The sequence below is a fragment of the Prinia subflava genome, chromosome 6 (assembly GCF_021018805.1).
Source record: "Prinia subflava isolate CZ2003 ecotype Zambia chromosome 6, Cam_Psub_1.2, whole genome shotgun sequence".
Lineage (NCBI taxonomy): Eukaryota > Metazoa > Chordata > Aves > Passeriformes > Cisticolidae > Prinia > Prinia subflava.
The window spans coordinates 31,169,492-31,185,138 of NC_086252.1; the positions used below are offsets into that span (position 1 = coordinate 31,169,492).

Sequence of the window (15,647 nt, forward strand, 5' to 3'; positions counted from 1 at the left end):
AGGGAAGGGTTCACTTAGCCTTGGCTATGGCACACACAGAAGCAGTCTGTCTATCCCCCGTTTACCCAGGCTGAGGCAAGGCCAGACCCTGGGACTACTTAAACTCACCCTGTAGAAATGTAAGCCATGAACTAAAGTGAAATTGAAGCAGTGAAATGGAGAATGGTGCTCTGAAATCTCAGTTGTGACTTTTCCCTCCTCAGCACTCATGAGTGGAGTCTGAGCTTTTCATTTCTTTACTCCAAGCCCCAGCTGCCACCAAGAGACCAAGGCATAAGAGCACTGGGATTAACCTGTATCCTTTAATACCTTAATATTATCCTATTAGCACAGTGCTTAAACATGCTGGGGAATTTAAGGATGATTCAAATTGCACACTTCAAGACTTTTGGCACTTGGGAAGAAAATAGAGTTTTTGACTGATGGAGCACAAACCTTGTCCCAGCTGTACCTCTGTGACCTGCACATGCTGGTAATGTAATGGAGGGGGCTGCAGAGCCTCCGAGGGGTTTTTAATTTCAAAATGGATGGCAGATATCCATTCACTAATAAATCATCTGCAGCAGTTCTGCAAGAAAGAAAAAAGGCTCAAGGCATCTAATTTTGGTCTTGTGTATTTTTTCCCACCCTCTGGGTTCCTAGGGTTAACAGTTGTTTAAAGAAGGGTGAGCAGATGACCAGCCACATTAATAGTTGAGACATGTTATTTATACAAATTTCAGTTTAATTCAGTTCATAGTGAGTGGCTTATCAGTCAATATATTTTGTTTTTTTCCAAGGATCTTGTTCTTGTTTTTTTCTTTCATGGCACCTCTTTCTTTTGGGCAAGAAAACTCATATAGATTTATTGCCTTTCTCTTTTCTGTGCAACCTTGCCTAATCAGAGCACTGCAGTGTCTGTAGCCTGTGAAATTGGCCCATGAACTCTTTGTATCCTCGTCTGTCTGTCTCAATACCCCTCAGATCACCCTGATAAGAAGAACTGTGACCATATCTGTCTTTATTGTTATAGACTATTGTTGGTGTAGGTGGCAGACTGATGAAATACAGTGGGGCTTTCCTCTTCACATTCAAATTTCCGTGCATTTCTTTCTTTCTCTTTTCATTTTGTAGGGTATCCACAAATCTGCCTAAAATCAACAATTATAATATACACAGACAGAGCATAACTATGCTGTGCCTGTGGCTTTTTGGATGGCAGTTGCTGCAGAGTAATTTCAATGTCTCATGGCAATAACACTCATTTGCATAAAAGCCAATTTTATATCTACAGTCTGGTTGTGGCCAAAGAAATAAAAGAGAATTAATGGGTTTAGATCCAATGGAGTGATAAATATTGTCAGCAAAGTGATTCATTGTCCATCTACTGAGGATTTCAATTAATCTACAGGTGTTTTATATACTTGGAGCTTGTTCTTCAGCAGATACTGAGTGTAAGTTCATGGCCTCACCCTGTTGTGTATCACTCTTTCAGCTCCTATACAGCAAATAAAATGAAGTGATACCTCTTCACTGATGATTGGGGCACCAGGGCTTTATTAAATTCAGATATCTGGACTCCACTTATGCATGTCTGTTTATGCCTTATTCACTCAAACCACCCCCAAGTGTCCTTCTGTCTGCATGTGAGTGCTGTGAGGTGTCTGTCTCCTGGTTTGCGTGTTTGGTTTGTGCCAGACAAGAGAACAAACAGATGATCATGGGCAAGGAGAATCAATCCATTTAAAAATTATGTTGTTTGTTATTTATTTGAGTGAAAGAGGGAATTCTGTAGGGTTTTTTACCCCTGACTACAGTATTGTGGACTGTTACTCGCAGGTTTTAATGTGGTATATGATGCCCGTCTGGGGAACTTGATTCTCTGCTGACTTTTGCAGAGAAAAGTCATCAGAGAAAGTTTGCATCCCTTGGTATTAACCAGTATTACACCTGTATTAACCAGACCTCTATTGAGTAAGAGGACATCCAGAGTATAAGAGGACATCCAGAATACCTTTTTGTGTCAGACTAATGGAGAGGAGATGGATGCTTTGTGCTTCGGGCACTGGCCTGGTGTTCAAAATTTTGGAGCTCAGTTCCTGGCATTGTCACACAGTGTGTGAGGGTAGGTGAGAATTCTAGGGCTACCTTCTCTTCTCAGTGCCTAAAGTGCCAAGTGAATATCCACTGGCATTCTCAAAAGCAGCTGGGAATTGGCTTCCATGAGGCTTTTCAGCATTCCCATGGAGCTGACTTGCACAATAGTCCTCCCCCTTGGAGGACTTAATTCCTAAATTCACCCAAGTATTGGGGTCACAATGTTCATAACAGAAGGCAGCCAACACAGTTTTCCTGTCCAGTCTCTGAGTTTCCCACATGAGGCAGGAGTTATTAAAAATATTTTTGTAGCTTTAAGCTGATATGACAGGTGAAGATTATTTTCATTATTTTCCTGCTTTTGACACTCTCAGATTGCTAACAACAGCAATAACAGAAATAATGTCCTTCATTTTTATGCTTAATGATCACAGTAGAAACAATTTACCTATTACCCTAAAGAGTTTGCAAGTAACTACCTGGAGACAAGGGGAGAGTTACTCCCTGCACAGGGCAGGCAGAACTCCTGTGCTCCCATTTCTTGCTAATCTTGCAGGGACTGGGGATTCATCTCCCTGGGATTGTCAGAGCCCGTGTTTAGTAGCGTGTTCCACATCTGACCACGCTGTCAGCTACCCTGAAGTGGTTGCTGCAGAAGATGCCTGAGAACCCACTCAGCCAAGACCTGCCATCTGCTTCCTGGTGACTGACACCAGTGAAATCTCCTGTGCTCCTGCCAGAGGAATTTTCCCTTTCAAATCACATTCTGCAGTGCCAGAATCATTCCCTGCCATGTCACTAAAGCTGGGAAGGACTCAGACTCTCTGTTTCTCTAGCAATTTCACAAATTCAAATCTTGTTCTTTTGGTCCAGAAAAATTTGAGCCTCTTTCCAAGTGCCTCTTTCTCATTTTATATATATATAGGTTTTTGCAAAATTTTTGTTATTGTTCAAGGAAACAATGTGAGTTTGAAAAACACTTTTAATTAGAAACAAAATTTTCATGCTGATGGCAGCACAATGCTTATTCTTTCTTCTTAATGATGTAGGAAAAGGTTTTTCTTTCATGTCTTCTTATGCAAAATATTGAAAAGCAAATATTTGCTCAGTTCTGACTGGTGTTGGTTTGTACTTTTCTATTTCGATGGTGGCACACGCTGTGTGAATTGTTCCCATAGTGAATGTCATTTGGTCAAAAATAGTAAGTAATATTGAACTAGTTTCTATGGATTTTTAACAGAAAATATATAGCATAGAATAGCCTTCTGCTTGCAGAGATCACTTAGCTTCTGTCAGTCTCCAGCACCCCAGGAGAGGGATGGACTGCCCAGCTGGAACTCAGTTCTTACCAGATTTCTGAAAACCAGAATATGTCAGCACTCCTAAACTGGGAGCTTAAGAGCAAAATCACAGAAACACCTTGTTTCCTGAGCCAATGCTTGTTTAATAAATTTATGACATGAATACCAAATGGGGCATTTTTCAGCCATAGCTGAAGAAAATCAAATTGCAGTCAGGTGCCAAAGGGATGGTGTCACTCCCTCCATGTCCCTCCTGCTCTCCATACATGTTTGAATACTCCCACCTTTTTCCCTTGCACTGGGACTGGGACTTGCTTCTGCTGGTGAGCCAATTTCAATCTCTAAAAGAACACAGAAATAAAATTGTGATTTTTAAAATGTTTTTCTTTTTATTTTTCTTTGTTTTGTTTGTTGGTTTTTGTTTGTTGGTTTTTGTGGGGTTTTTTGTTTTTGTTTTTGGGGATGTAGGATTTAAGGGTGTTTTGGAAGCTGGGTGTAAATTTCTATTATTATTTAGCAGGGTGAGAGGTTGATTGCTGATGCTGCCTGCCAGTCTCTGTTCCTTCACCTCCTCCTCAGCTGTGCTAGCACAGGTATTTTTGCATCCATGCCTTCAACTACCTCAAGGGATAGGAACAGGTTTAAAATAACCTAGTAAAAATGGCTTTTATTATTCTGGACCAGTTCTTCCCACGGTGTCACAAACAATTGTACCAAGATGCCTAAAGGGAGATGTTGGAAGGAGCTGGGTGGTCAGGAGAGGCAGAGGAGAAGGGCACAGGCTGCCAAAACAAATGGATGTCAAATCTGCCCTTAGCACGGTCTTGAATACCCACACAGGGCAGTGAAGAGCTGACATGACACAAATTCACATCCCAGCTTGGCATGCAGTCCCCTCTCAATGTGGATGCAGCCTTAACTGCTGTGATGAGAATAAAAAAATTCACTGATGGAGCCACTGAGAAACTTGAAAGGATTTGCTGTTCCTGGAGCAAGGAGCACAAAGGAATCTATGCTAATGTACTGTTATGAGCTCTGTTCTTTGGGATTTATTTATTTATTCTCCTTTTTACAACACAACTTGCAGCTGCAAGGAGCTGAAGTGTGGGCTTAAAAATAGAAGGAGACTAAGTGTGTTGCACAAAATAACCTCCAAGCAGACTCCTGTCTGGCTGTGTCTTTGTAGTGTGTGGTGTGTCTAAGAAAATATTTTAAAAAATACGTATTTTGAAATCTGTAGTATTTTCAGCCTGAAGGTTCTGTATATGTCTTATTTTGAAGCATGACAGGGAACCCTAGACAAGTCCTAAGTTTTATGAATATGTCAAAGCACACGTAGAAAATGTCTGGAAGCAGTCTTGGTTTAGAGCTCTTGGGAACAAACAAATGTCACTGGGAGTCTCTGAGCACGGGCAGCACCCCTTGGGGTGCTACTGAAATTCCCTGTATCATTTAAGAGCCTCATTTCTCTTACATCTGAAATGGCTTTGATCTCTCAGGAGGTAGAGGCAGGTAGGGCACTTTGTTCAGTGCCATCAGTAAGATACAGGGAAGATGACAAATTCATGCCTAAAGTTTTGCTTCCACCCTTTGCTAAGTGAGTTTACTATTTTCACATACTTGAAGAAATATTTTTATTCATTTTTTGATGCATATTTGATATCTGTGCTCCCCAAGGCTTGCTCATGGTGCATTGCTAATGGGATTGAGTAGTTTTCACACTGTGTGGTCACCCTGCTCTTTGCTCTGCTTGTAGGGTTTCACAGGCATCTGTCCCCCAACACGAACTGCTGGGAGCTGAAACTCAATTGTGTCAGCTGCATCATCTGCAAATCCGTCCTAATGAAATTTGGCTAAAGTGGTCAGAGTTGCTCCAGAGTAAATGGAACTGCCACATGTTTGTGACAGCTGAGATGACAGTCCAGCACGTCTCTCATAGCTCAGGATGGCATGCATCATTAGATTTACAGAATGGGAAGAGAAGCCTGTGCTAGAAGCTACTGTCCTTCAGGCTTTCACATTATCTTTTCAGTTTCCTTGAAATTCAAACAAATTAGAGGCCTTGAAAAGATCAACCATGAACAGATACAGCTTGTCAGCTATGTAAAAAAAAATAAGGCAGAAAAAAATTACAAAATGCTACTGGTGGTGTATTGCTCTTTAAAAAAAATCTGTTTTATTTAATTTGAGGTGAGTGGGACAAATTGCAAAAGGATAAAATTCAGAATACAAGTGACTGGTGTTGATGTAACACCCAGAGCAGGGGACAAAAGGCTCTTAAGGACTTTCCTTTTTTGGTATATTTTCATACCCTTTTACAGTCTTTCCAGTGGCTGCCCACATTGAAGCGAAATGTTTGTCTAGTTGAATGTCCCAGGTAATATTTTGTGGGTGAATTTCTTCTAATGGAACAGGTCAGTTGGATAGCCAGACATCCCACAGCATCCACTTCTGTCCAGAGTTGGAATTTAAAGAGAAGGAGAGAGAACAGCACAACTGCAAGACTTTAATGTATTTTCTGAACTTGTAAATCTCCTTGTAGGCTCCAGAGCTCACAGGTCTGTCCTCATGGCTGTCAGAGAGAATAAGGTAAGGGAAGAATTTGCTCTCTAGTGGAAATTTTCTTCTTGAGGCAGTAGGGACATTTTACATTCATTAAAATACTCATATGTGAGTCAGTTTAGAAGTTCTCCTTAGCAGTATCACCCTGCACATCTGTTATTACTCAGATTCCCTTAGCAACTCTAAGAAATATTTTCAAATCTTGATATTTCCTAGTTTTCTTTGAGAAGACACCTCCACTAAAACGGAAATGTGGCAAAAGACTCTTTACTTGTGCTATGCAAATTAATGTTCAAGGAAGATACAAAAACTGGAGAGATGTATTCTTTGTGGCCTTGATAAAAGGATGCTTGGAGAAAGAAGTAATAATACAATAATAAATCTGTCTCATGACAAGGTAATGAGGGAAGACTCCTGAGATAAAGAGCCTGTCTCCATTCGTGTCAAAGGAATTGGGCTGATTGACATCACCACAAGTGGGAAGGACATGGGGATGTATAGTAAATATATCCTAAAACAAAAACAAAAACAAAAACAAAAACAAAAACAAAAAAAAAGGAAACAAAAATCAAAAATCAGCCTCTGAATAGTTCCCTCCTGGTAGAAAATGTCCACTGGGGAAAGTAGGTATAAATAATAAATCTTTAGCTCTAAGAATGATGTTTTTCACTTCATTTTTCTGTACAATGCAATATTTAAATTTATTTCATTAAGACTTTAATTCTCTGTCCACCATGCCCTTTTCCCTTGAGGAAACTTCATAAATATTTCCTTGTTATTTCACTGGTTCTTACGTTGCTTCTTGTGAAGAACTTGGAAGAATTTGTTAATTCAGTGTGAATCCTTCTCTCATCTTTGGCCAAGGCTGAGTTTGTGGTTTAACCCCAGCTGGAAACAGCTTACAGCCTGGTGGGATGAGAGGAGAAGTGGAAAAATGTAAAACTCATGCGCTGAGATAACAACAGAATAATAATTAAAGTAAAATATACTCCAACAACTACTATTACTAATAATAATGACAATTATATGGACTATTTTTTTGGCCACTTTGGATCTCTTGTCCTGGCCATGCTCCATTTCAGCTTCCTGTGAAACTTCTCACTGACAGAGCATGGGAAACTTAAAAGTATTTAACTTTGGGAAAAAAAACTTCTTAGAAACAACTAAAATATCAGTGTGTTATCAACATTATTCTCATACTAAATCAAAAACACAGCATTGTATCAGTTAGTAGGAAGACTGAAACCAGGACAATGTGAAACAGGAGCACAGAGCTTTTTCTATTCTGTTACCTCCTTAATTCCATTTAATTTCTAGTTCCTTTGTTATGCTCAGTATTTCAGCCTTGAGCTGTCTGTTCAAACTACATCCTCAGAATGCTGGTCGCTTACCTTCACTGAAGTCTCCCATGAAACCATTACAGATATATTTGCATTCTGACACTAATTTGATGTGGCTAGATTTTTTTAATCCTGACAGTTATTATACAATAATTCTCTTAACCCCTCAATTATGTTTAGCATGTCTTTTTCCTCCTTTGAGCTGTAGTAGCTCTTTCTTGTGTATTGTCCCTCTGCTATTTGGCTGCGAGAAGGACCCTACTCAAAAGGTCGGGTTTTTTTTTTTTAACTCAGTAAAATTCTGCTTAGTTTGAGTCATAAGCCAGTTTAAAATGCGATTTTCCTTTATTATCTCTTTGCTGACTTTCTCAGAAACCCACAGAAATTCTGGTTAATTGTGAATTCTCCATGCCATCCTCAAAGTGTTGGGCCAGGGCTGGGACCGGAGAGCAGCTGTGGGCTGCTCGTGGTTTTGCCTACTCAGTATTTGCCTCTGGCTCGAGGCTCAGGTTCCAGGCTGGAAATTCCAGGCAGCTCAGCACTATTGTGTCCAGAGGCAGCTGGGAGCAGCAGGCAGCAGGCTGGCTGGGAAGCATCCCCTCTCCACAGTTACCCTGCTCCAGCCAAAACCAGCTCTGGATCCCAAAGCCTCCTGCTCTGTTCCAGAAGTGATGAGGGCTAAATGGTTTGCAGATAATAATAATGATAATAATAATAATAACACCCAGGATAATAATATCACCCAGCTGATCTTGGCACTGCACTCAGCCTGCTCGTGGTCACCCCGGTGGGATGAAGGAGCATCTCTGGTAGCAGCACAAAGCTGTTCTAATTCCTGATTATTATCATTAATAACTCTTGTAGATAAAGGGAGGTGCCTTCCTCACAGAATCAAACCATCCAGCATCATCCTAAAATATTTTCCAGCAAATTTATTTGTTTTCTCTTACTACAGATGGTGGCCTGATCCAAATCTCATTGCAGCCTGAGGAAAGAGCCAGTCTCGCTGGATCTTCTTGAAAACTTTGGCAGCTTGAGTGCAGAAAAGCTCTTCCTGGTTTTATTTAGGACTTCTTAAAAATATTCTTCTATTTTCTATTGGACTTTCCCTGCTTTGCAGTCCAAGCATCCCATCTGTACATGTAGTAGCATCCAGATCATCTCTTTTTCCCCTCCAGCTGCACTGAGAGATTTTCTAGCTGCTAGCTGGAAGCATGTTTTGCCCCTAATTTTACTTTATTCTTGACATCACCACAGATTTTTTGCATCACCTTTTTCACAAGGCAGTAGCATCTTGATGTTTTAAACAGTCCATATTCTCACTAAAGGGGCATGGAGCTAAGGGAAACTAGTACCTGCTTTGGTTTGGAAAATAAGAAATACTGAATGGCGTAAAAATTCAAAGGACTGAAGTTTATTATAAAACCCAAGACACTTGTTATGGAGAAATCTTTTAGGATTGCTTTTTTTCCTGTTCCCAAGTGATTTTGAAAATACTGTGGGACTTTATCATAACCTTGCTCCTCCTCCTAAATTAAAGCTGAAGCCTGACACAGGGCAAGTATCTCTAAAGACAGCAGCTGCATGGAAAACTTCGCACAGTTTCAGAGCTGCAAGCTTATCTGCTTGAGGATATTGCTAAGGAACCAGATGGAGAGCAGTTTTCCACAGTTAACCATCTGGGCCCTGCAGTGATACACTCTGCCCTGAGCAGTACTCTGGGAATTGACTTCATGGGGGAAAAAGCAGAGAAAAAACAGGCAGAGAAAGAAGAGCGTAATATTTTATACTGCAAAAATATGCAGTTAAAGAATCACCATTTTGGCACACACTGCAATTTCCTCATCTCTGTGTTTATAACCTGTGGGATAAAAGGAAGGGAAAGTGAGACACTGATGGTTATTATAGCATGAAAGCCAGCTGTGAAGGAATCCAGAAATGGTGTTCTGTTTTTAATGGAGCTTTGATTGAGTTAATAGATGTCAAGGTGAAAGGTAACAGTGAAAGGTAATACTTTCTGATAGAGCTTCTATTTGTTTACATTGATATATAATTTTAGGTCTGCTGAATTAATTTTGGGAGTTCTGTATTTCAGGGCTTCCAGCCAGTGCTGTGGTTCACCTGCAGTGATTTGCAGTGAAACCAAAGAAAGGTAAGAAATATTGAATATTCCTGGAGGTTTTTGGAAAACACCAAATACCTGGCAACTAGATAGAGTCAAACAAAAAATAGAATGGATGGATTTTCTTAGCAGTCCTGCTGTATTGTCTCAACATGAACTCTATTGGCAAAAAGTCTTTAGGTGTTAAATATAAAACTGTCCTGGAAACAGAAGACAAAACAAAGGTAGTTTTTCCTTAGGTGCTCATGAGAGTTTATCATTTTCCTTGCTGATTGCAGTCTTTAGTTTTCCATGCTGTCCAGGCATGGCATTCTGGCTTTTTTCCTGCTGTGTTGATTCTCCAGCATCAGATTTTGTCATCTTACACTGTGTGCTTTCCTCTGCCAGGGCACTTGTAGGATCTTTTTCCTCAAGCTGTTCACCTCCCTTTGCAAGGCTTGTAGGAACCTATTGGAGACCTTTTCTCTTTCTGTCATGTTTTAGCAAAGCTTGACAATGGGTTTGCCTTCCTTAGTAAAATTGGCTAAAATTGAAGGCTTTTTTTTTTTTTTTTTCTAATAAAGATGGATAGAAGGTAAAAAAGGCAAAAGATCTGATTCATCTCTAAGCTCTGCTGAGTTTTGAAGTACCTAGATAATGCAGGTTAGCTCTAGTGGACTATTTAATGGTATAAACCAGGATAATGAATTACTGAAAGTCACTGAGGAAATATCATCAACCTCCATTGAATATTAGGACCTTATATATATAAAAATATATATACACACACATATAAAAGGACCTATAAATTAAGACCTTTCATATATATAAAATATATATATTACGACTTATAGCTTGCTTTTTTAATGTGTATGACAGGCCAAGAGAAATATTAAATAGTTAAAAACCACAAAAACCTGTCCATTCATCATCTTTCCAAGCTGGAAATAAAAAAGGTTAAAGTTTCTATGACCTTAACCTGGATAGCACTGAATTTTTTTGTGATATATGTATGTAGCAGCTGTTCTGTAAAGGGAGACAAAATTCCCTGTAATGGTTTAAATCACAGCTTATCTTTTATTTTAACAGAGCCACTCCAGCCTGGTGGCACTGTGTGTGCACATGGGTGTTTATTGCATCTGGATGTTCACAAGGAGCTAGCAGATAGAATTGATTATCAGGTAATAAAAAGGGGTTTTTTTCTCTTCCCAAAAGAAAATCTGTGTGGGGAGGCTAATGACTGGGTTTTATTTCTGTGTGTCACTGGTGTGGAACAGACTGTGTGCCCTGATGTTGGGATTGGCCTCAGGTGTTAATGGCATGAAATAGTTTGTGTGGGTGATACCACACATACAGCTGCATATCTCACTCTTAAATTACTTTTGTGTGAGAATTTAAATAAAAAAAAATAAACACCCCTACTCACCCCTAAAATAATAAAAAATAAACACCCACTCCCCATCCATTAATCCTTTTCTTCATCACTGTTGAACTGCAGAACTGGAAAATATGACCTGTATGAAAAGCTTGGTTTTTCATAACCTGTAGCTTGGAGAAGATGACAAGGTCAGTAGTTAAACAGATCATTATTTGCTAAATATTTGCTCTTCTTTATCAGTAATATATTTTATTTTTCTGGAATTTATATGTTCATTGGTAATTTTCCAGTTAAAGCCTGTTGTACTCACCCTCTTCCCAGACAATTGGTAGCAGCGCCTTCAGTTGAACTTGTGTTGCCCCTTCCTTGTTGGCTTTTGGTCTGTCAGTGATCCAGCAGTGAGTTCTGCCTCTTCATGCACCCAAAATATAAATAATTTATATCTTAGAGCACAGAACACCGTGGAAATTGTGAGGGAAATTATTCAGCTGTGAGGAGAAAAGTTGTTTGGTTGCAAAGAGAAAGAAATGTGCCCTGAACAAGGAGAAATGCCTGTTCTTGCTTTCTTATATGCCAGCCTTGAGCAAAAAAGGATGCATCAGGGCAAGCAGCTGCTTTGAGGCAGCTCAGAGGGAACACTGAAAAGTTCCTTTTTTGTCTGAAAGGAATTCATTTCACTAGTTTTGCCCTAGAGTTGGATTTGTCTAAAGGCCTGCTCCTTCCCTGTAAATTTGACTCTGCCATATTCTGCCCACACTGTGCATAAGCTAAAGCTCATAAAATGCATAACTGAGTTGCAAATGACATCCTTCAGGATTAATTAATTTTTTAAACACGGGTTTAAACACCGTTTGGTGTACTCCAAGTGCTCTTGGCCACCAGTCACAATCTGCCAAAGGGATTTGCTCTGCAGGAGCTGATCTGCAAATTTCCACCAGGGACACAAGAACCTTGGCCAGATGTTTCTTAGTCCTGCAGTCCCTGGTCTTGGAGAGCAAAGCTGGATCACAGCCTCATTCAGCAAAAGGAAAAGTGACGTCTAAATTAAAGTGACAGCAAAAAATCCAAAAAAGACAGTGTATACTATAAATATTTTTCTACAAGAAGATCAAGCAATGTGTCAAAGAGTTCCTGTGATATCGTTCCCCATGTTTCTTTTGTCTGCCTGTTCCTGAAAACTGATTTTCCTTGTGCAAATAGCTCCATGTGAGAGACAGTCCATGGTTTGAAGCTTTGAGTGATACTCACAGATGGCCCCTTAAGAGGTGGCAATAGATTTTTGGTTTCTCTGGGTGACCCTGCTGTATACTGAGTAAGACAAAAATCTTCCTTCTCAAATTTGGAAGGCTCCAAAGGGCCAAACCCTGCAGCAGAGACATGAATACATTTGAATCAGAAGGCAATGTAAACAGGCCTTATTCTCTATTTTTTCTTTTATATTTTATTTTAATGCAGTTCTCAGGCTGCAGTCAGGCGCCAACTCCTTCACTTAAAAACTATAGTAAGAGTAACCTTTTTTTGCACAGAGAGGGACTTCCTCAAAAAGCACATTATATAAGGTGTTAAAGTTGCCTTTTTGTCATTCATGGACCTTCAGAGTGGCTGCTGAGTGCCACTGCAGTGGTGTGAGGGCTGTGCTGGAACAGTGTGAAAAGTGCCACCCTGGGAAGGCAAGGGCCCGATGGCAGAAGCTCCCATTGCTCCCCTTTTTGCCAGTAGGAAGTGGCATGAAATACTCAATCATCATTAAATGGTCAAAGATTTTAATCTGCTCATAAAATTGCATCTAGAGTAATTGAGTTGCTCAGTGTGAGTGTCTCTAATTGTCTAATGACAGTGCTCCTCTGGCTCTGAAAAATGAGAGAAGAAACATGTTCCATTAAAAGACAGAATTTACAGTAATTCGACTCCAGAAGCCCAAAGCTTGCACAGACTCATACTGCGTTACAGGGAGTTAGATTTATTCTTCCTCATGTTCATTTAAATGTCCTGTGAACATTGGAAAAACACGCCACTTTTAGAAGCTGTCCTGCCTCAGTTTTACAGTGTAGGAAGCCAGGGGAATCATTGCCACACAGTGTTGTGTGTGCAAAAAGAAAGTCTATATATATATTAAAACAATGTTGAGATGGGGTTTAAAGAGTGTTAAGACATGGAAGGGGTGGAATATTTCTTGGCTGACTGTTAAACACAAATTACCTTGAGTAACTAGCCTCTGGAGCTGAGAAGGGTCTGAGGGAGACACAGTTTCATGGTGGCAGAGCTGTAATCCTCTTCCCTGAGCCTCCACCTCTGGCTGCTGTTTGGGACATGAGACTGAGCTGCAAGCATCTTTCTCATAGGCTGAGCATTGCTGGTAAAGGATGTTGCCATTACTTATTTAGAGCACGTTGCCAGCCTATTTATGCCATGCAGAATTCACTAATAAAAGCGTTTAACTATTTTAGTTCCCCTTAATTATGTTAAGAAAAACACAGTCCTGTATTTTCTATTATCTTTTCATTTTCTCCCCAATCCTACATATTGTTCTGGTTTTATTCTTTGTATGTTTTTTTTTTCCCTCTTCACATTCACCTACTTTAACACAGTTTGCCTGGTAAGCTTCCTCAAACAGGAATGATCATATAAAAAGTATAGAGTGAACACTTATCTTTTATTCTCGGACAAATTGCTCACTGCAGGGGAGAGTGTATCCAGAATTGCTATACATAAAACAATGGCATTTTTATTGTGTTGTGATGAGAACAGTTCACCTTGCTGATGACCTCAGGAAGGCTGGCTGTTTCACACATGCAATTTCAGCTAACTGAGATTTCAGAGATCCTTTTGAGGATATATCACCGAAAGCCTTGTTTTAGCACGTTGACTCTCTGTGCTTCTCCTCCATCGTGGGTTTAACATGCTGATGGAAGCTGGCAGAGAGCACAGCAGTGCCAATGGATCAGGCTTGGGGAGAGGCAGCTTTGAAGGAATGTGAAATGAGCAGAGAGAAACTTGGCTGGAGTCCAGCAACACAGAGAGGAAATGGGAAAGGATTAAAATTTCAGGATGTCAACAACAAGGCCGCAATTAAATTTTGAAATATCAAACCCAAACCAATCAGAAGCTCAGAGCCAGGTTGCAGAATATGATGACCAGAATATGATGATGGCTTTGTTCATGCCATCCTACCAACCCCGGGGTGAGCTCCTCTGAGGGATTGCTCAGCCACAGACACACTAATTAAATAAAAGCTCTCTGTGTGCTGGTTCAGCAGGACCTTGTCCTGCAGGGATGGTGCAGTGGGTGCCAGCAGCACACACAGAGCTGTCCCCTGGCTCTTGCAGAGCCCGTGGAAGACGATTCCTGCAGGTGATTCCTCGGCAGCACCGATGGGAATGGCAGCTCCAAGGGACTGCAGCACCCTAAGGAGCAGGGCAAACATGACTAAACCTACACAAAACAGAAACATGGAACTTGTCAGGTCTGTTGGTGCCCCCAGTGGCACCTGGGGAACACCTGCAAGTTTGTCTGAACTCTATCCTGCAGTTCATTCCTTACAACTTAGCTTTGAACTGTAATTTTTCCAGCTTTCTCTTAAAAGTCCCAGTTGAGGGAAGAAATGGGTGTTAAGACACTCATCTGTGACCTGATTTCTCCATTTTGGTGTTCCCCCTTCTGTCCAAGAGAGAGATAAACAGGAATTCACTCACAATGCCAAAGAAATGTACATGAACATTTTCTTCAATTCAATGGGCAAGAGGTCTTGTTAAGGTATAAGTGTAAAATGGACAAAAAATTGACTTTTCCTTTCATTTTTTACATTAGAGTTCCTTTAGAGGTCTCTATTCTTTTTTCAAGGTCTGTTACAAAGAAAGAATTTCTAGGCCATGTTCCGTCCTCAACACTGGAAGAAAATTCCTAATATCCTTAAAGATCAATTCTGTTCTCACATGTCCAATTTACCAATGAAGGGAAAAGAGAAAGCAAGAAAGAGATGTTATTTATTTATTTAGAGTGTCTCTCTTATTGTTGAGTCCCTGCTTATGGAGTCTTTGTTCTGTTACATCTTAAGCATTTGTCCTTGAAGGTACTGCTATATGCAAATACCACTTGAAAAAACAGGAGACACAAGCACTGAAGGCAGCCAGGAGGTTTTTAAGAGCAAGTAGAAGGAGATGAAAACAAGAAAATGACTGAAATAGAAATCTCAAAAGTAAGGAATTTTCAAATCCATATCTAATCAGTAAACATAAGAGAAAAAAAATATCATTTTCTTTTCAAATTTGCTAATTTTAGAACAACAGTAAACTGCTCAGTAAAATTTATTGGTTGTTTTGTTCTGGTGAAAAAATGGATTAATCTTTGGAAGGCAGCAGGGGAAGGAAAGGTGACAAAGGATGGGACAGTACTGGAGAGAAGTGTGGGCACAGGAGTTCCTGGGAGTGGCAAGGCAGGGTTAGGTGTGGCAGCAGGCACACACAAATTGGATTCAGGAAACCAGGAAAGAAATCAGCGAACCCTTTAAGTGACATTTAGAAAAGTTCACCATTTCAGCAGCGATTCTTGAGAATTGCAAAGCAGAAAATAAATCTATTTCTAGAGAATAGACATTGGTTTCTGCTTTAGATTTATTGCTTTCGAGCAATAGAAGAATTTAGCTTGGAAAACTAATGTGGCCATGACCCTTCATGCAATTAGTTAGACTGAGTGACTGCAGAATTAGGTCCTTGCTGGTAACAGGTTTCCTGTTCCCTGTTAAGGATCTGCCTTGAATACTCCAGGATCAATTCATCCACTGAGCCCCACTGAAGCCAAGAGGAGCAAAACACAGGGCTGTGACCTGTCTTTCACCTCTCTGATGGCAAATTGGTCAGTGTGACCCAGAGGACCTAGTCAGGAGCCAAGAG

General features: G+C 40.3%; 1 long non-coding RNA gene across 1 annotated transcript; it reads left to right on the forward strand.

Moving 5' to 3' along the window:
* Nucleotides 1-3,139: 3,139 nt before the first annotated feature.
* Nucleotides 3,140-15,196, forward strand: LOC134552345 (uncharacterized). Its single transcript, XR_010080832.1, has 4 exons — nt 3,140-9,431; nt 10,470-10,561; nt 10,879-10,946; nt 14,828-15,196. It is a non-coding gene; the product is annotated as an uncharacterized LOC134552345 (long non-coding RNA).
* Nucleotides 15,197-15,647: the final 451 nt, after the last annotated feature.